Here is a 21,751-nt window from a genome sequence, read left to right on the forward strand (position 1 = left end):
CAAGCTAAGCTTAAAGTGTTTCTTCATTAGGCTTCCTAAATTCCTTCTGTGTTTTATTGTGAGGATAGGGAAATTGAAGGCCACTGGCAGATTATTGTCCAGGCTCTCAGGACCATCATCCCTGATCCAGAAAATGGTACTTAGGGACAGGGAAGGGCATTCTGGTCAATCTCCTGCCTTCAGAGTCATAAATAGCTATTTTACTTGACATAACAACAAGATGCCTAAGGGAAATACTGTAATCAAAAGGCAATTTTCCTTCTAAATGACAGCTGTATCATAGGATCCATAAATAGTAAATTATATGATAATTAACCACTGGCTGCTTGATGATTTCCATTATAAATTATTCCAAGGAAGTAACCATTTAAAACATGCATATATTTATTATGAATTAGATTATGACTAGATCAACTGGGAATATTCAGTTAATTGTGAGAATCAGATGGCATCAAAGAATTGCTTATAGATCTACTGATCAACCTTTTGTAAGTGCAGCAATAAAGTGTATGTTATTAAAAGATATACAGAGATGTTTGAATTGGCCTGTCTTCTCAATTGTTTGAAGACCTTCAAGAGAAGTCCTGACACGTTTAATTTTCTTCCAAACTACATGTCTGGCAGTTCGCTATGGCTGAGGTGTAGCACGTCTAGCATTTATTCACTTGAAAATTATTTTATCACACATAGCTGAAAAGGTTATTTGAAAATAAATGTGGGATTCCAAAACAGAATGTAATACTAGTGTGAATGAATATATTGCTGATTGCCATCTAAAGCAGCCCAAAAATTGCCATGACCAAGGGTTTCCGAGTTTTTCGGAGGGCCCCCCTACCACTAGAGATCTGATTTGAAAACAGATGAAGTTAAAGCAAAGGGCAGTTTTCTGCCTTTCCCTGATGGGAACAAAGGCAGTATATACTTCTGAGTCAAATTATGAACTCCTCCAATGTGCTTGCCAGGAAAATAATCTTCATCTAGAAAACAAAGGCTCAAAATTGAATCAGTGAAGAGTATTATTCTAATCATAATGACCTAATCTAATCTAAATGTAAATACAACATCAATTTATCAGTGCGAAGACACTTTCAAAGAAAGCATTTGGGAAATTCAGCCTGCAGATGTTGAATATGACCACAACCTAATGCATGTAAGCTGAGGAGGAAATTTCTCTGTTTCATTCAATTTTTATGCCTGAAAACAGACTTATTTTATGTACAGAAAATGAGTCACATTTGTGACAGAGAAATTCTATAGTACTTAACTCTGCACCCTGTTCTCAGACAGAAAAGCTCAGTAAAAGGCATGTCTGAAAGCGGCCACTATTAGAATATAATGCAGCAGCATCCATAGCACCACTGTATAATATAATCCAGTGGCAGTTTTATGGCATATTTAATATTTTGACTGGTTCTAAACTGTAGTATCCAATAGGAGGACAATGACATTGCAGAGATATTAAATACTGGGCGTTGATTAAAAATGTGTCTCAAGAGGCTGGGAGATGGGAGAATATCCTGGGAAATCTCTTTAAAAATGCTAGTTTGCCAAATTAATCTTCATGTTAATTTGAGACAGAGAGTATATATGTAACAGTAACAGAGCATATCAATATAACATCTAGGATTCTAGTTCTGAAAGCCTCTATTTCAACTTTATTTGTTTGTTCTAGAATTATATTTAACTCTCTGATCACATCAACTTTAATTTCTGGTGCACCATCTGTGAAGTCACAATACTGTCAACATTAATTTGTAATCATAAGCATCTTAAAACTTCTCACAAAAATACCAGTGTGGGCTTATCTCTCTTAAGTGTGACCTGTTTCCTTTAAAAGTATATATATTTTTTTAAACAAAAAATTTATTTGAAGTTAAACAAAACTGAGAGCTTATTCACCTCCATCCCAGGCAGACACATCCTGTTATCAGGCAGAGAACACCATAGGTAATAGTATCAGAAAATAAGCCAGAGTAAGAAAACATCAACTGCCACAGACCACAAAGAGTAGGAGTATGTATTTGGATATGTATGGGAAAAAGCATTAACAATTATTATTTTTTTTAATTTGCTTGGATTGAACTATTTCTTAATCTCTTCCACAACATTATTCCTAATTCTATTTGTGTTCCTATACAGCACAGTTAATAATTCATAACAGCATACTACAAAGTATGAATAGCAATACATAAGTACCTTTTACCTTGTTTTCTACTTGTAACCTGCTTCAGAAATCCAATGAAAACAGACATTTTCAGATGCTAAAATACAGACTAAAGGCAAGAAAAGCTCACTTTTGCCCTCTTCCAACAATCATGCTTAAGGGAGGCCCCTGGATCTACTGCTTACAGTCCTTGACCATTTTTTTGCCCCACAGCTGTGTTATTGCATAGGTTTACTCACTTTTTGCCAACGTCCATCAGTCAATTTTGACAAGACTTGGTCAGCAGAACCGACACCATCTCCCTACAGAAACCACATCCCTCATTTTCAGGAGAACAACATTCCCACCTGGCTACCCAGGTCACTCCTATATGCAAATTGGTGTGGAGGAGTGGGTGTTATTCATTCAGGTGAGGAGCAGAGTAGGTGAACCTAATCAAAGTAATGTCCTTCTCCTGCTGTGTTTGTGGGGCTTTCTAAATTATTATAATTGTTTTTTCCTCCTGAGTTTATCTCAGAAAAAGAGAGGAGGCAGAAGGAAAAATGAGAGTTCTCTTGTGACATATGGCATTGGTTTCTCAGTAAGGGCTTGAAGGCCTTGCATACAGACAGTTTATGAGTGATGATGTAGCACTGTAGAGATACTCCTATAAATATTTACACACATGATTATTAAATACTTAAGGGGAAAGACCTTTGTATTTCTCCTCCTGGGCAAAGCTCAGGATCATATAAGAAAAGAATGAATGAATAGAAACCCCAGCCTGTTGTTGTAAATATATCCATAGACTACAACAAAAGATAGTGGTCCTCTTTGTGTCTAAAGTCTAAGCAATCAATAGCAAAACTTTCCTCTATCCCTGTGCTTTTTGACCTTCCTCTTTCTCTTCACCCTTCTGCAGCCTGCTGTAAGCATTTAGCTTGTAACCTGCAACACTGCCCAGCAAAAACGCCTCCCAGCATCTCTGTACTTCCAGGAGGTGAATTACTGTGATAGTTAGAAGTTCACCCCTGTTGGTCTCCATAACATAGATGCGTGTGTTTATCATACCCTTGTGGTAACTGTGTGAAATAGTTAAAACTTTATTTGACTAGCCCAGGTCTGTGTCTTTCTTATGCTGGGGGCCCCAGAATTGATGGTAGCACTGCAGCTGTGGTCTCACAACAGCAGAGCAGAGGCGACAACCTTGCTCCTCAATCTGCTGACTACAATTCTTTTGAAGCAGCTCAGAATCTACTTGGCTTTCTGGGTGGTGAGTCACATTGTTGGCCTGTCATCCAAAATCAGGCTAACATTGAATTTTTTATCTATCAACAACCCCAGTCTCTTCTCCATCCATTCTCTTCTCAGTCTGTGTTTGTGCTTAGGGTTTCCCTGACTGAGGTGCAAGACCTTGGACTTGGCCTTGTTGAACTTCATGAGGTTTTCAGAGGTCCACATCTCAAACCTGTCCAGGTCTTTGTGGGTGGCATCCCTTCCCTTCATTGTGTCATTTACAGTGCTCGGGATATAAAATTGCACGCACATAAATGATTGTAATACGAGGCCTGAAAAATACATGAGTGGAACAATGATAAATCTAGACTTATGCTATAATTTTGTGCTGCAAGCTAAATAGTCTGCATAATCAAAATGATAAATTGGCAACACGGTTTTGGGATCCATTTGTACAAGGAACCCTGCATTGTTATATTTACCTTCATTGTCAGTGAATAATTTCATACTTATTGTTACACTAAAATTAAATTCTCTATAATAACAACATGACTCAAGTGCAGAGGTGTTGCTGTTCCTTATGTTCCATGCTGACCAATTAACAGGCTTGATTACAGCCATAAATTAATTTAACTGAAACTATAACTAGATTTTATAGCTCAGATGACAGATTGTTTCATTCCTTACAGAGCGCTCTGTACAACACAGTAGTACACACTGTTAACAGTAATCAACAGCAATACATATTTTCAGGCCATTACACAGTTCTTGGTTTTGTCTTTTTCTATTTCTATATTTTATTGCCTGTATTTTAAGGCCTCAATGCTGTTAAAAACCATGATGTTGTTAATGAGTTACGGTTTTCTTCCAAAGCACATAAAATAGATCAAAGTCTCCCTCAGAAGACTTCAGTTGACCTCGACTTTAATGAGTACAGGCAAGAAGGGATTACTCTGATAAGCAAGCTTTACTGAGATGGTTTAAATAGACTTCTTTGGCCCAGTACGTTGTAAGATGACATTGAATTTATAGTGTATCAGCAATGTCTTTGCTGTTTTTTGCTTCTCCTCTGTCTTTTTGGAAGGATATGTGAAGCTTGACACTTTTCTTTAGACAACATTTTTTCAGGAATATAACTCTAGTTATAAGAGGAAAGCTAAGCTCAGAAAAATCTAAATCTGACTATCAATCAAAAAAAAACCATGATCTTAAACTCTAGTCAAGCCTGGAGGATTGAGAAATCTCTGAATACGTTACATTGCTGCTTTACATATATTATTGTAACAGTCAGCTCTATTCCAGACTTAGATAAGTAACAGAAGCCTTTTTTTGAACTGAACACTAAATAGTCTTCTTTGTGAAGGAGATAATTTTCTTTTGTTTTCATGGATTTATTTGCACTGCTAAGCTGTAGCTTTTCTGTCAAGGAATATTTGCAAACCAAATAATTATCTGTCTTGCATTTCTTAGTAGCTGATACATGGTCTTAGAATCCATTGCTTGCTCTGAAGATCCATTACAAACTCATCTGAACTGGCACAAGCTCTTAAGCATTTGTTAACCTTGAGGCATTTTTGAGCATATGTTAATGCTGTTTATATTCAAGATTTTAAAAGTAATTTAGCAGACTGCCATAAAGCATGGGAACATCCATCTGTCTAATGATCTCTCTACTGAAAACAGAACTGAAACCATGAAAATTGCTTGACAATAGCAACTCCTTAAAAAAAAAAACAACATTTTTTGACAGTAAAAACATTTCTTGTAGTCTTACTGTCAAAAAGATTTTAAAAGAAGTTGTTTCAGAATGTTACATACTGATATACACACTTTAGAGTCCCTATTTAGCCAACTTCTGGTCATGTTTCTGACCCCTGCACACAAGAGTAGCAATAATTGTGTTCAGCTACATTTGTCTTCACATCTGATTATCCACTGTTGTATCTGGGTAAAGCCTGATGGGTTTCAATCCTGACCTACCTGAAAAAGAAAGATAATGTTTTAGACAGGGTACAGTGGTTGTATAAGTGCCTCAGGTGGTATGAACATCTCCCCTGATGAAGTTCTGAACTTAAGATTTGGGATGAAAGATTTGACCAAAAGTTATTTAATTATTTAAAATTGCATCAAGTGGAAAAACTTAATATTCGGGAGACTTTATTTGTCACGTTGTCATATTATACTTTCATTTAATAACTTAATGTTTAGTAAAATGACAGCCTGCGTCAAAATTTAAGCCTGACTATAGTAGGTGATAACCTCAAGTCTGTTTGGTAATGAATCAGAATGACTTCTATGCATATAAATAAGAGTTTGATGGCTGCATGTGTTGTAAACACTGATTAAAACCATAATTAGAGCTAGCTGGAAGAGCTGACATGAACTAATTTTAATATTGCAGTAGTCTGATCACACATCATAGTGATACAAGAAAAAAAGGGTGAGGAATAGAGCACTGCAAGCCAGGGAAAGCCACATTCTCCTTCCTCCTTCTAATGCAAGAGAGATGGTGTTGTAGTTTTTAGAGATTACTTCAAATCTTTTTATGAATTTATTTAGGAAAAATTCTGATTGTGATAGTAACAAAGAACACCTGGAAAATCCATCCCAAGTGTTAGCCCATGCCAATGAGCTCATTATTCCTCAGCATCTATAGAGAATAGCAAGCATTACTACCTACTGTATTGCTAAGTTGTTTATTTACCTTACCCTTCACTTCTTTGTCTCTACTCCCATGAATCAGATGACTAAGTTTTCATATGTGAAAAGCCAAAACCAGAGTATACACTATAGCAAATACAGGAAAAAACACTGACACAGTCTTCTAAGTTGGTCCAGTCAGAACACCCTCCAAGTGTGAATCAGGACCTGTCTTTGCCATGTATTGGACCTAAGAGCCTGGGTGTTTGAGATAGAATGCTAGATTCTAACAGAGGTTAATAACTGCAGATAACGTAATATACAGAGGTTAAAATATATATGTGGAGATTGTATAATAATAGACATTAAAAATTATAATTAATTTTTAGAAATCCAATGACCTTCAAGTGAGCGGAATGAAGAAAACAACCACGCAGTTAACTCAATGAGTTTTTCACGAACACTAAAAATATAAAAAAGTGAAAACCTGCAATCTTCATCTTGAGTTGGGAAGAGAAGCCTCTATGGTTGAGCCAATATTTAGCACTGCTGATGGAGCACAGCAGCAGTTTCCACCTTCCTAAAGCATTTGTGAAGAGCATCTTATCTTAGCCTAACAGTAACTTACAGGGAGAGAGGAAGCTAGGCTGCTGGTTCTTGCTTAATTAAATTTCTGCTGTTACAAGGAGGAAATTTGGTGCTAATCATCTTAAAGCAATCTCTGCTGTAATTGTCTCTTTGTGAAAACAAGAATCCAATAATGTGGACAGCTGAAGCAAAAAACAGGCTGCCCTCCTTGCATCTGCCTGCCAACCTGCTTTGGGCAAGGAGCAGTTGCACGGCAGTGTAAATGCGTCATCGGGGCCACCCCAACAGCTATGCCTGGCTGAGCACTCCCAAGTGTGGCAAAGCATTTACTGCCCAAACCCACCTTACTGCATCCACTTGCACAACGAAAGCAAGTAACACCACCTAATGGTATGCCAGTAAATGTCTCTCCTATGTCACAGATCGGTCCTTGTTCTCAATTTAGATAGTCATTGGTAAAATATTTACTGCAGATGATTAATATTAAGAATAATGAGAAGCAGGAAAGAGCTCCACATCCTTGGGAACACATTTAATGACTTACATTCCATCATGTTATCTCATTTTGCGAGGCCATGAATCCCAGTAAACACAGTGACACTTGAATGATATCTTTGCTCTCTAAGCTTCTCAGCATGCTACAGTAATATTTTCTCTTTCCAGAGATGAAGATATTGCATCGTTTGCCTTTGCACCAATCAAGATGAAGCCTGAAGTGATTTTCCACACTGCAGGATGGAGAAATCTGTTATCTCATTCTTATTTCTTCAAGAATGTGTCCATTTTGATAACAATAATGCAGTCTGAAATGTGTGGGTACTATAATCAGTACAGTGCATGTAGTTATTTGCTGATCAGAGTCCCTGCTTGGGAGAGAAAGGATAACTGATCAAACCTCTTGTGTACAATACATAGTTTAAACTAAGATATTTTAACTCTGTAAAGCTCCACGCTCAAAATATTTGCATTACAACATTAAATATATTAAACCAACTTTTGAGCAAACTTTTGTTTACTACCACTAAATTGTAAAAATACATAAAAATTTGGCCTAACATTGATTTCTCATTGTGTTCTTTCACATTTAAAGCTAGAGCCTGGAGTACATACCAGGGAAACTCCAGGTAAAAATCACTGAATATTCCTACAAATATTTGATTGTGAATGTTTTTTTTTTTAATGCATATTGTCATATCTTATACACCCAGGTTATATTATGAATCTAAACATCTGAGTAACTGAGCTGTTTATTTCACTTTCCAGGCTAATGAATGATATGGTTCAATTGCAACACATATATCCTAACACAAACCTCTTGGAGCAAAGTCTGTAGTATGGAAATTACTACAGTTCTTTTGAGCTCAAAGAGCTGTATTCAATCATGCAAGTTTAGAGTATTTTATCTTAAAACATGTTCAGCTTAGGAATTCCCATTTTTTTCCTTCACTTGTGTCTAGAACCTAACTAGTTAAATCACCACACAATGACGCTGAAGTTGATAATGTTACGCTGGATAAAAGAGATAGTCTTCACCATAGATTTGTTTCTACTATCTAGGATCTAAACAAGAGCTGGTTTTCTAATAATTTGCCTCTGAAAACGAAAGCATGAGAAAATAGTTTTTACAATAGACTAGATGCTCATGAAGTATGAAAAATGTCCTGAGGAAAGAATCTAATTACTTAGAAAGACACCCGTTTAAGGAAAGAAAAAAATAAAAATGGAGTACTAGCCAAGTTCCATGCAGAGATAAAAATCAGAGTCAACATTAATGTGCTAAGCATGATTTACAAAGTATTGTAGAAGAAAATACAGAACGATTTGTGGTATCTTGCTTTTTTAATAGCATAAGCTTTCACACTTATAGATAAGTTTCTTTTGCCAAGATTTAGTTTTTTGACCAAATTTGTTCTAAAAAAGGCAAGCAACTAAAAGCATACTTACAGATTCAGTATGAAGACATCCTGCCTTTCCCTAAATCAAAAACGTTTGTCTGATATGTTTAAAATATGAGTGTACAGAGTCATACAGAGATTCATGAAAGTTTTACTATTTGACCATAAGAACATAAAAGGTTTTCCAAACGGATTTTGAATTCTCTTAATAAAGAGATCTCTGGATTTAATAATGCAAGAATACACTACCTAGATAGAAAAGAGCAATTATATATCAGATTGTAGAACTAAAACTCCCTGAGGTAGTACAAATCACTGAAATATGGTGTAGCAAAATTCACAATGACACGTCACTTTATTGACACTTATTCAAAATTCGTTGCCCCATAAAGTTATGCCGTCACTACCAATGAGAAGTTCTTCACCCACAACAGTAAAATCTTTACCTAATCATATAAAACAGGCTGTCATCAGGTGGTTAATATTATAAAACTGTTATGTTAAGCCCAGATAAAAGTACACTAATGTGATTAAAAAAAAAAAAAAAAAAAAGTCAATGGCCTTTTTTTCCTGGGCAAACTCTGGGGAAACAGAATTTTAAAAAGCTAAAAGCTGGTATATCAATAACATATTTGGGAGACATCTGCCAGCTTTCACAAAATTCAAGATTTTCAGCTCTGAGAGAAGTCAGATGAAGACCTTCAAATCGCTTAAGAGGAGGCAGACTGGGGTAAAGGCACGCGTGTTCTGATAGAAAAGCTTCCCATCTGCCACCCGTCCCTTCCAGCTCTGCCCACCCAACTCCCATATGCTCAATCTTCATTCTTATTTCCAGATCGTTTTCCTCACTAGCTTATTCACTACAGGCTTCTTTTAATTCACCATCTAGCCCCTTTCTTTTCATTTTCCATGCCTATTTTCTCCACAATTCCTTAAATTTCTTCTAGATTTGAAAAATAACACTTTTTTTTTTTTTCTAGACAGATGTTACAGAGACTATGAATTAGTATTTTTTTTAGTATCCCAAACATGTTTACTGTGAAGTTTGCTCTTAGTAGTAAACTGGACAGGTAGTTTGTTCTGTTTCTGTGAAAAGAGGACTTTTATAGACACCCATCAAGGGCAATTACCACTCCTTGGAGGTGCCAATTTCTCAGAAGGTTTTTTTCTTGCAATTTCCAGTGTCCCTTTTTGTTTAAATGAGCTTAATCTCTTCCAATAGAATTGAGCTTTCATATGGAATAACCATAGAGAGGAGCTTTCCACACAGACTTTTCTGAGAAAAGTCAAACAGTATTCTTAAGAGCAAAACCTTTCTCCTAAGAAGCCCATTCAGGTAAACTCTATTAAACATATATCCGCTTGTATGTAAAAAGAAAGAAGTTTTCTCCCTTCCACCAGTGAAAACACACTTTTTGTTATTATCAGAATCATGTCATCAAAAACACGAATCTCCGAAGTTCCGAGTACCAACAACCATAGTTTTGATGAAGCATAAGCTGCTAAAACAACGTTAACCAAGCTTAAAAATCTCTTCACGCTGGGTGAAATTCAGACTGCAGAAATAAATACCATTCAAAACTGTTTAAGTAAATATGTGATTTCTGATGAAATTATCCAGGCAACGTGACTACAGATATCTCTATCTCCATGCACTCTGCTTTCTGTGACATACTCTACCTGTTACAAAGAATATGTTACAATATTTTACCTTCTATTTCTACACGTTACCCTGATGCTGCTCTTGATGTTGGAATTACATGCAGAAACTTCATTCAGCCATTATCAGGGTACAGAAGGCAGCTGTTGATACTGAAATAAATTATTTGCTGTTTTGTTTGAATTATTTTTGTATATAAAATAATTTTGAAACAGATATTATGCTGATTATGTAGTGTTTATCACTGAGTAAAATGCAATTGTGCTAAAAAGGTTTCACAAGAAGATATTTTATTAGTTTCTAATATGAAATATATTTGAGAAACTTTTCAGTTTGTGCCTGCCAGCAATAGCTAGTAAGGAAGTTTATTAAAGAAGACCTGAAATATATCAGAGGAATCTTATAAAGGAACAAGAAAAAATATATTTTTGGTGGCTTTTATAATTGAAGCTCGCTACCAAAGGCAGAAATTTCTAATCAGTGCATTGTATACATTTCAAGTAGCACCTGCTCCCTTCAGCATTTTTCCATCTCTTAGTTTAAATGTAGTCAATATAAATACAGATTAAGAAAAAAATTCTGCCTATTTTACATTTTTTTTAAATTTTTATTTATGTTGGTATTATGACAGTGGAGGTTGAGTCTTCCTGCCAGAATTCCTTTACATTTTGTTTCTGTGCAACAGATGGCAGTAGAGGGAATAGTCTGACATAACGACAAAGGAAGCAAGCACGTGGAATTTGATTCCTCTGCGTGGAAAAAATTTCATCCATTGAAATTCACTGATGCTTGCTGAATGTTTATGGAGATCAAACAGCGGGTGTTAGCACAGTGAAGCAGTGGGTGGTGCAGTTCAACAGTGGCAAAAGCAATGTAAAGGACAAGCCACGTCCCGGATAGCCATGCCAATTTTCACAAGTACGAAATGTAGGCTTTTGTCCATTGCTGGTGAAAATGCATAGCTAATGGTGGTGATTGTGTTTAAAAATAGAGTTTTGTAGATGAAAAAAATTTCTCTATCAAATAGTGTTACTGTGCTCTTCATATTGGTTGTAATTTCCATGGAAATAAATATGAGGCATTACATTTGGAGCAGCCTATGTACTTTTTACAGCTTAAATAGGCTTCAGGCTGTAGGGAAGGTCTGTGCTTTCATTCTCAGAAAAGAAGTTACAAAAAAAATTCCTACTCATCTCATCTTTTTAGTCTCATAATTTGCATTGTATGTAATGAAAAATGATTATGAACAGGGTTTTACAAGTGAACTATAGGCTACAGTAGAGGACTCGAACCGTCAGAAGTGTTCATGAACCATTAAAAATTAAAAGTAATATAATTCCGTACTCTTCAGGTATAGTTCAGCTCTAAATTCAAGTTCCCACTGAAACTACTTACATTTTGCTCATCACCAAAAAACGTGAACTGGGTAGTCATCAGTTCTGGTTTCAGACACCAACTTTCCCTTGCTGCAGAATATAGCTGAAACACTTCACGTCATACATCACAGAGCACTGAATCAAATGATTTACGAGTACCTCACAAGGAACTGATGCTTCTAATTCATCAATCAAAAGTGTAAGCTGCAACAAAAATCATAGAGTTTTTGGTATCCTCACATACCCATCAAGGCACATGGAAACATAAGGCAAATAGAAAACTCCTGCCAGGTTTACGAAGAATCCTAGGAATTTTCATGCATGCGTGCTCTTACCCTCCCACTAAGCTGTTCTAAGGGTGCCAGAGCAACCGAGGAACTTCCACATATCTCTGCTTCAGGGTCTCTAGTGCTGCAGTATGGCATTAAGCTCCACAGGGCTTGGATTCCTCATCCCCAATCTCAGACTGGGCAGTTTTACACTGGGACTCCCCTCACAAAGGAAAAATAGCATTTCTCCCTTTCTACAGACAGTAAATCCATATATGCTGATTTGGTATTTTATACCTAGAATTTTGTTTTTGGTTCCATCTTGTTTGCAGAAAGACCAAGAAAAAATGATAATACAGTGATAAACCTTCTTTTGCATTAGTCTGGTATTTCTAGTACATTCCCTCTTCTCCCCATGGTACATTTCCAGTATATTAGCAATATGACACATTGCTTCATCTAGACTCTGTGGATTATTGAAGTATTTCTTCCTCTTAATGAGATAAATTGGGCATTTGTTTACCATAAGTCCTGCCTTACTCATTTCAGGCTGTGGTAAATGTTTGTTCAATGTCCCCTATCAGCTAGAGTAATAACTCATATTCTTAGGGGATCACAGTGTCTCACTATTAAGACAAATGTTTTCGCTTTTTTTTTTCTTTTCTGAAATTTCATTATGTACAAAGTAATTTCCTCTCTGTAAGTTATTTATGCTGTTGCAAGCGCTAAGGAAGGATCACAGTTCATTCAAACATCAAGAGACAAAAAGAAAATCCACATAGAAAGCAATGTCTCTGAAGAACTGCCCTAGAGCAAACATAGCTTAACCTAGAAAATTAGTTTCTCTGAAGAAGCATGAAGAACACGAAAAGGAAGAATAACCTGGGTGGACTATCTCGCTCTCCAAAGTGTGTTTCCCCTTGATGAGCTTGCTGCCCCATTTTACACAGTCAGGGAGTGTGGATCCAGCCAGATTATTAGAGCCAGCTCTGCCCTGAGTATAAAAAGCTCCTTATGGCACAAACTTGCTGCGTTGATAGCTTTGTGCATTTAAAATGCCTGCAACTGCATCTTGCATCTATATACCTTTAGAAGAGTTTGTTTTTTTCAGTGTTGTTTCAATGATAGGGAACTTTGTCTAAAAGTTGTTTTATAAGTGAACTTGAACACTGTTTTCTTACTGCACAAAAATACTGATTTTAAACCTCTGTTTGCACTTAACTCCCAACTAGCCAGCAGGAAACCACGAGGCTTAGATTCATTAGTTCAAGTTAGAAAAAAAACTGAGATGCAGTACTACTGGCCATTCACATTTTCCATGGGATTTTTATCTCACACAGCCTGCTGAGACATTATTTTACGAAGCAGTGATAGATAGCCTTGTCATACTGCTGAGGCTAACTGTTGCTTTTGATTCTAAAAACTGCAACGCTACAAGTTTACAATGGAAAAAAGAAAACAGATGTTAAAACTGCTGTAGTCTCTGGGGACAAAATTACAGCTCATTTCTGGTATTGTGAGTAGCTAGACTCAGTGTAATTACAGTCTCATTTTAATCCCAAAATTAAATGGATTTCTCCTTGGCACTTCCCAGCTCATGGGCTCACTGCTATGTAGCAATGCACGTTAAACTGTGCTCCAATTTACTGTCGGGCCAGCAAGTACTAGAAATGTGTATGTACATAAAGTGTGTTTGAACCACTGGAGGGTGGGCATGACTAAGCTATATACTCTAGCAGAGCCTCCATCGATCTTTTTTAGCTTCTTAAACCCCTTTGAATGTGGATTTTAACTTTTGTGCCTTAAATTTCCTTGATTATCTTGAGTCTTATGATAGTTCTTTCTTTCAAAAATCATCAAATTTTATTTTAGAGAAAGAAATTCTAGTGCTTATACCTTCAGAAAACATCTCAAAAACTTGACCATAAAAGCTCAGAAAACAGGAGAAAACTAAAATGACCTTTTTTTTCCTTTTCTTCTCTCCTCTTTGACTCTCCCTTCCCCCCCACCTTTTTTTTTTTTTTTTTTTTTTTTTTTTTAATAATTTTATGATTTGGAAAGTGGTAAAAAAGAGTCATGATTTCTGAAGATATGCAATTCATCCTTCACAAACTGCTGTAGCTTTATTGTGTGTTCCAGACGAGTAAAGACAACCTTCTCTAAATGGAATTTAGGATTGCAAAGGTAATAAAAATAATTCCATTTCTATTATACATTTTAAAAAATAAACAGAAATATGCCAACATCCTAAAGTTTAAGTTAAGTTTTCTGATGAATAATTTGTTCAGGAGAAGGTAGAGTCCCCAGGACACATTGGTCCAAAGGCTCATCACAACACAGGTTCTTTCTTGAAAGACAAATATCAAAAACTTCCTTGTCACCTACTGTAGTCATATGCACACACTTCTGCCAATATATCTTTTAATGTGGCATCACCTTCTACACCTTCAAAACCTTCCCTTCAGTTCTCAAATATTCAGAGGGATGTCACCACCTTCGCTTGTCCTACCCAGTGCTTGCCTAGACTCCTGAGACTCTCTGCTCTTGAGATATCCTCCTTCACTTGCTTCTTGCCTGACTGAAGAAACCTTGCACTAGGTCCCTTCTGGTCTCTGACCTTCTCCCTAGTCTATGGAGAAGGTACCTTTATATGTTCTTCCTTTGAGTAACTTACGTACAGAGTCCTACTCTTCTTTCTGTTGCTCCTCCTCTACCCTTGAGCCCAACTTCTTATAGTTTCTCTTCCTGCTTGATACTATCTGCCCCTAAAATTTATTAAAGAATGCCTGTATGGCCTTGGGACATAGAAGTTGGATTTCAACTTAAAACAGCAGGACTGCCAAATCTGCATAAGCCCTGTTATGTAAAAATGGCAGAGCAGTCACAACAGTATAGGCAGAACCTTGGGACCAGGACTTCTCCTTATCTAACTCATACCCTGATAATTTTAAAATGCTTCTGTCATCACATCCTCCATTTATCCTCATGATTAATGAGCCTGGGTACATCTGAGGTCAGACTGCCAACATTGCAAAATCCAGCCATCGTTCAGCTTTTCCCATACAGGAAACAAATACCACAATCTTTCACTGGAGGAAACTGATTTGATTTCACTTGCAAATTCCCTCTCCTTACATTATTCCAGATAGTACTGCATGGATACTGCAGTACTTTTCCTCTTTTTACATACTGTGAAATACTTGGCTGGGAATTCTCCATGCTCTAATGTGTTTGATCAAGCATTTAACTACCTCCTATAATTTAATTGTAAAATGAACACTTCCTCCTCCTTCAGATGATGTTTCCATGGAAACTGGTCATGGTATTGTTGCTACAGAATACAGGGATTTTATTAATGGGTCTTTCTATTACTTCTGAATTTAAAAAACAGCTCTTGCTCAGAGTCTTGAGGCTTCCACATTTCTCATTTGTTGCAGAAAAATATATTCAAGTAATGAGGTATATAAAACAGGCTACAATAACAGAGTAAGAGAGCCTAAATTCTTCGCTCTGTAGAACTTAGGCTGAGAAGCGATAGTTCAGGTGGAGTTGCATTTTCCATTTAAAACTGTTCATGTAGAATGAAACCAGATACCTGTTATGTGGTAGTATATTTTTGATTTCAGAAGTTGATTCTAGGCATCACTGATTAGAGACATTTTTAGTCCAGTGGGAGTCTCCCAAAAACCAATTACATGTGAGAAGCACCATTAGTGTGAGGGAAGCATCAACTACTTATCTTTTTGATACACCTTCTTATCAGCAAGCATGCTTAGCAACACCTTTCTACAACTATCCATGTGAATATCCAGACCACAAAGCAGATCCCATTTTATCATGCCAAATTATATCACACTGTGTCCATAGACACTGTGAGTAAATGGACTCAATCTTTTACACCATGAAACTTCCACGTAGGACAAGAAGCTTTTTGATAACTGAGCCATGATTGACCTCTGTTTCAGTCAGGAAAGACTTTCTGGTATTTGGTCTCCATCTGGGAAAAATCTAAAGCAAAGTCTACGTCTGTTCTACCTAGCAGCATGGAAAGATTGGATTTATGCTGTGGTATTAAGGAACATTCACAGCTAAAAATTTGGAGAAGTCTCTTCCACTCAGTGTATTCACTGATTTTACCCTACAAAGCAAACTTTTCTACTCACCTAGAAAATACTTACGTGACTATTACAAAAAGAGAATTCAGCTCTGGGTACTGCTCCTCCTGAAGGATGCCTGAAGAGTCAGGTGGTGAAGCCACAAAGCATGTTTATGCTTAAACTAGGTCTCCAAGGTTTCATCTCCAACTGCTAGGATTAAAGAAATATTTCCTAAAAGGAAGAATGTGAAATGGTAGAAATTATACAGTGTCCCTTATCTCCTTCAAATCTATGTAGACTTCTAGTTGGTAAGTCCTGGAGAAATGAGAAAACTGCAAAAACCTGTTTTGCTGATATAATTTTACATTGAAAAGAGAAAGAGCAAGCCCTTATCTAGAAGTTATGCTAGCACTCAAAGAAGAAAAATAACCATGTTATGTATATTATATATATTATATATTGTCATGCATACATGACAATTTTACTTCCTCTTCTGTTACTAAACACAAAATGGTCTTTGTCATCCATTTCTTTTGTGTTTTTGCTGTTAATTAGCAAGTCCAGAATAAAGAAAACATGACTTAAAAGAAGTCAACAGGAGGCACCGTTCTGATTACATATGAAGATGCCATGGTATCTTACTAAAGAAATCCCATCTTACAACTTAGCCAGCTATATCTGGAGGTTTCAATTTGTTACTTTTGATCTAGGATTATATGACCCCTTTTCCTCATGTCAATTAACTACTTAAGAATTTGCTGAACATCCTGTGATCTTTGATGAAGCTCTTCTCAGTGCTTTTCATCTGTTTACAGAGCTCCATTTAATAATACTGGCAAGATAATGTCATCCGAAGTCTTGATATTTGTGAGAATGACAGTCATCTTTGGCACTGCTACAAATCATTATAGATTCTCCTGAAACATAAGGTTTTCCCATTTGGTAATCCCGTTTTTGGAGCTGTTGGGGAAAAAGTATTTAAGTATGTTCTTTTTTTGATGCTAATATCTGAATTGCACCAGGTAACAAATGGCTCACAATGAAAGAATTCCCATAGTCCATTGTTAGGATGTGTCTAATGTTTCTACTACTAAATGATCAGTACAAATAACAAGTATAACAGAATTAAATGACATGGAAAGAATACCTTTCGATACTGCTACCTCTGTTTTTACCTACAAGCAAACCTTGCATTTTCTAAGGAAAATGGAAGATAAAGATCTATAGACTCCATATCATTTGCTGCATGTGAGAAAATGTTGCTTGACTATGCATAAATCATACCCAAAAGCATTGCTAGATATCAGGAAGAATTTTATTTTATTTTCCCCGCTCCTCTACAGATTTTTTTTTTTTTAGTGGAGCAGTTTTGTTTTATTTTCAATTTACCCTGCTGATTTTGAAATGAGGAGAGCTAGCAACTCTTTGCCAGTTTCACAGACTTTAATACACTTGCTAGATGAAGTGTTCTGATAGCTTTCCCATGGCCTCCTGAATTTTACAGCTTTTAAGTCTGAAAAAAAAACCACACCTGTCTGTAAAAGCTATTTCTATAACACTGTATAGATGGAGAAGAACTAGGTTTTATAGCAAAGAGGAATCTAAGCTGGTTTTCCCTACTGCTGACTTCAGACACTCACCTTTACTTCAGTGAAGCTCTACATTTTTTGCAGTCCAGTTCCTTCCCTTGTAAGATGTAAAGACACAACTTGCTTCACAGTCACAAGGTATTACCGGTCACTTGTTAAATTAAAAACTGGCAGAGTCCGTACCATGTCCTCCCTGTCCCTTGTCCAGATATTCCCATGCCTGATCCTCCACAGAGCTAGAAATGGCAGGATTGCATACTCATGTGAGTCTGGTGAAGACAATTAACTTCAATCTCCACTGGATATTCTTTTGACTGTCTGCATCCCAGCTATGGCAACAAAGTGATTCTTTTCACTTGAAAAATGAATTTTCATTCTTTTCATTCATGTGACCATTTACACAAAAAACAAGCCCACTACTAGTATGCATGGAAGATAATATTCAGAGCTGGGTAGAGAGATTTGACGGTACTTAATTAATTGAGGAGGCTTTTGGAGTGCCAGCCTGCAGAATTTATGCATTAGTTTGTTGCCACTGCCATTTTCTGAAGTTGTAACATCATGACTTGAAGACTGACTGGATAAGAGCTTCTAAAGGCCATTTTACTTTAAAGAAAGGAAACAAAGATTTGCCACATTATATTTCCTTAGCTGGACAGTGGAGCTCAATTCATTTATTATTAATTCTGTAATCATTACCTAGAGCATTCTTCTCAAAAGAAAGCAAGATTAGTGAGAACAGTTATAACATCTTTGAGAAACATTTTATATCAACAAGGATTGTAATGCGTGTAAACTATACTTTGATGAGAATAAGGAGAGGGACTGTGCAGAAACATGCAGAGCATCATACTGTGGAGTCCCTAGAAGCAGGGCTTACAGCATCAGGCACTACAATCTGCTGTCTTATCCATAAATATTTTACAATATATAAAGTTCACACTTTTCTCTTAAAATTACTGCATAGTCTTTTTTAGAAAAGAAACTTACCCATGAAATTCCAGTACTAAAACACTAATACAGTTTTTACTTAAAGTCTTAAGACAAACAAATATCTTTAAAACAGCTAAATCAAGTAGCCATCCCATTTTGTCTAATGCACGGATGTTGTGACTTGGGTCTGCTGGCAAGAACTACCATCAGCAGACTGAGTCAAAGTATAGCTTTGTAAAGAACAACTTATAAAAGCAAGTGCTTATACTCTGCTTCTGATATTTTATTGATCAGTGTGGGTGTTCAAATGGTGATTTTCCGCTGCCAGCTCTGCTGAGTAATAACTTGTGAGCTCTTTAAATATTAAATATAGCTGGAAGACTTGTTTTCCACAGACAGGGGAATCCCATTGTTTAGATCTTTTTTTTTAGGGTTATTGTATTACGAATAATTGAAGAAACAGAACCAAAAGCTCTAAGCAGCTCTTCCACAGCTCTGAGAAGAGCTGGCTAAGAACTAATGGAAAAATGACCCAAAGTTTGGTGGTTCATTTCATTAGCTTTTAAACACTGGTATTATTCTCATAAGCAAATTGTAATTTGCAACAAACAAATCACGAAAGCTGATCTGGAAACATTCCACATATCAATGTAATCTAGATTTCCAATAGTCTTTTTAGTTTTCTTGGCAGAAATCCTAGGAACAGAAATCAAACAGATCATAAAAGACAGGAGCATTAATGCTAGGAGATTAGTGAAGCAAGGTTTTGCAAGGACACTAAAAGGTCCTCAGACAAAGCCAGCTCTTCTAACTGGATTAGAAATAAAGATGTACACATATTGTCTGATTACCTTGTGGCTGTTGGCTACAAGATAGGCTGGTATTGAATCTGCAATACCTGGTGCTTGCGCTCAGAATTGCTCCATTATAAACAAGGATGTATTCACAATTCTTCTGAATAAATTGATCCTGTCTTTATCTGAAGATAAATAGGCTTATATTTTTCATACATGGAGTTGTCAAACTGCTGAAAAAAAAAATACACAAGGTAATTTGGTTGTACTATATGTAAATTGGCTGTAAAGCAGAGAAGAATGGCAAGCTGAACCTGGAAACAGTTTATTTATCAACACTAAAATGGCAGAAAATCCTCTCTTTCCTAAGGTAGATGAGTTTTAAGAATCAAAACAGCACTAGGAAAGCAAACACTTTTGTTTAACTGTCATTAGCTAAGCAGATTTAGGTCTAATATCACTGTAAATACATAAGAAATGTGTTTATTTTCTTCCAATCAAGCTCTATTAGTTACCAAAGAAAACAACACTGGCACACTAGCTGTTACTTGAAAATAGAATCACATTAAGAACCACTGAAGAAGCCTAACACCTATGCACTCATCTTCTTTAAGGAGCAAACAGTCAGGTTTAAAATATCTTATTCATCCTGTTGCTGCTGAATTTTAAGAACAAGATGAACTGTAAACTAAACAGTACTATGCACATTAAAGTGATACAATTTACAGTTAGAAATTTATCACACTGTTAATATGACACAGCTTAACAGTTCAGGAATAAGCACAATCCTAGAAGAAAAGAGGGGGTCTAAGTTTGCTTACCTTTTTTTTTACCTTATAAAGTTTGCTGTTGACTTTGCATGCATGAATGAAGCGTGATTACTGTTGTCACCTAAAGGAACACCTTAAAGTTTCAACTTTTTACTACTTTTAGAATTTGATCACATTCTCCCAATCCTCGGAGGAGAGTTTTGAGGCAAAATAAAGCTTCATCTGTAAAAATTAAATTACATTGCTCAGGTCACCTACACAAAACTTTCACATCTTTTCAACAAATGGATTCACTACTATAACTTGTCTTTAAACATTCAAGGGATATTTACATAATGTTGTAAGCACTGAAAGCTCCTGTAGTGCTCACAGGAGGATATGAGGATTTCAACTGCATACAACTGTCATTAAAATTCAGCAAACTACAGAGGAATTGGAAAGTCACACAGAAGTTAAACAAAGGAAAATCAAAACAGGCAAATAGCCTTTAAGTTGAAGAAGGAAAGAAGGTGCTTTTGTACAAGACCCTTCCCATCCACAGTGGGATAAGAAGCAGCTCTGTCACTATTGGTCTATTGCTGTCCACTGTCCTTGGTTGTCCTCTTTTTCTGGAATAATCTGAAATGATGGAGGGACAAATTAGTAGCTCAGATTCAGCCATCTACCACTTCTACCTCTGCAGGCTTCTGCATGCAGTCTGCATTTTTTATTTGCAATCCATGTGTATTTTGGAGCAAGAATAGGCAGTTCAGTAGAGCAAACCTGCATCCTATGGAATAACCCTGCTCTGCACAGCAATTTGAATTTGATTCTCACTACATGTTTGATGATGAAGGAAAGCACATTGGCTATGCTTACAGAGTACCTCTGTTTTTCTCTGGGCAGACCCCAGAGTGTATCAGAGATTTGACAAATCTGGTTACATTCACAGATAAATGACCCCAGGCCATAAGTGCAAGTGAGCACTACCAAATGATTCTATTAATTTCAGTTAATACACCAAACTCACGTAAATGATTTGCTGTGATGCTGTGGGAGCTGAGGAGTAGCTCAGACAGGGAACAATTCTGTTTGAATAACAACTGCCTTCTTTTCATCTTAATCTCTGAAAAAATGATGAAGTAGACCCTGCAGGCAAGGGTATCCATGAGCCTGATAGGATTCCATTAGCTAACGCTTTGCTTTAATGTTTAAAGAGCCAATGAATCTGCTGTTTTGTTTAGCTCTATGAACTGTTTTTTATATGACAGCTGTTGGATACTGAGATTAATTTGTGGATTGTTGTGTGTCCTTACATCTTTCAGTGTACTAACCTTTAGCAGTCTTTTACAGTTAATATCAGCTGAAAAGGAATATTACCCTAAAAATTCTAAGAAAATAATTTTTTTCCTCCTTTCCTAGTGGCATTTATCAGACACCAAATTAGAAAAGAATGATATTAAAAGTTGTTTTCTTGGAGTTACAAGCTTTCACTTTTAATTCATTCTACAAGTAAAGCTGACAGGTTGTGACCAGCTTCATTGTTATCAGAAGATATTTTAGGGAATACAACTGTAAAAACATAAGCCAAGTATTCACATACACAGCCTAAATACTGGCTCTGCTGTTAGACCACCAATTACTGGTACATCCTTTGTTCTCCACGCATTGATCCCCACCAGGAACAGAAATGAAGTTCTTCTTGCCATGCAAAGCAAGGCAAAGTGCAGCATATAATAAAGTCACACCATCCATCACAAGAAGAGAAAAGACAAAAGAAAA

The 21,751-nt window shown here is 36.4% G+C and overlaps 1 long non-coding RNA gene across 1 annotated transcript; it reads right to left on the reverse strand.

Moving 5' to 3' along the window:
• Positions 1-5,285: 5,285 nt before the first annotated feature.
• Positions 5,286-17,698, reverse strand: LOC122182290. The gene is made up of 3 exons (XR_006179758.1): positions 17,545-17,698; positions 15,986-16,135; positions 5,286-5,359 (listed from the first exon to the last, which is right to left on the reverse strand). It is a non-coding gene; the product is annotated as an uncharacterized LOC122182290 (long non-coding RNA).
• Between the last annotated feature and the right edge of the window lie 4,053 nt (positions 17,699-21,751).

The sequence above is a fragment of the Lagopus leucura genome, unplaced genomic scaffold (genome assembly GCF_019238085.1).
Source record: "Lagopus leucura isolate 7727_CA_CO unplaced genomic scaffold, USGS_WTPT01 Super-Scaffold_73, whole genome shotgun sequence".
NCBI classification, from domain to species: Eukaryota; Metazoa; Chordata; class Aves; order Galliformes; family Phasianidae; genus Lagopus; species Lagopus leucura.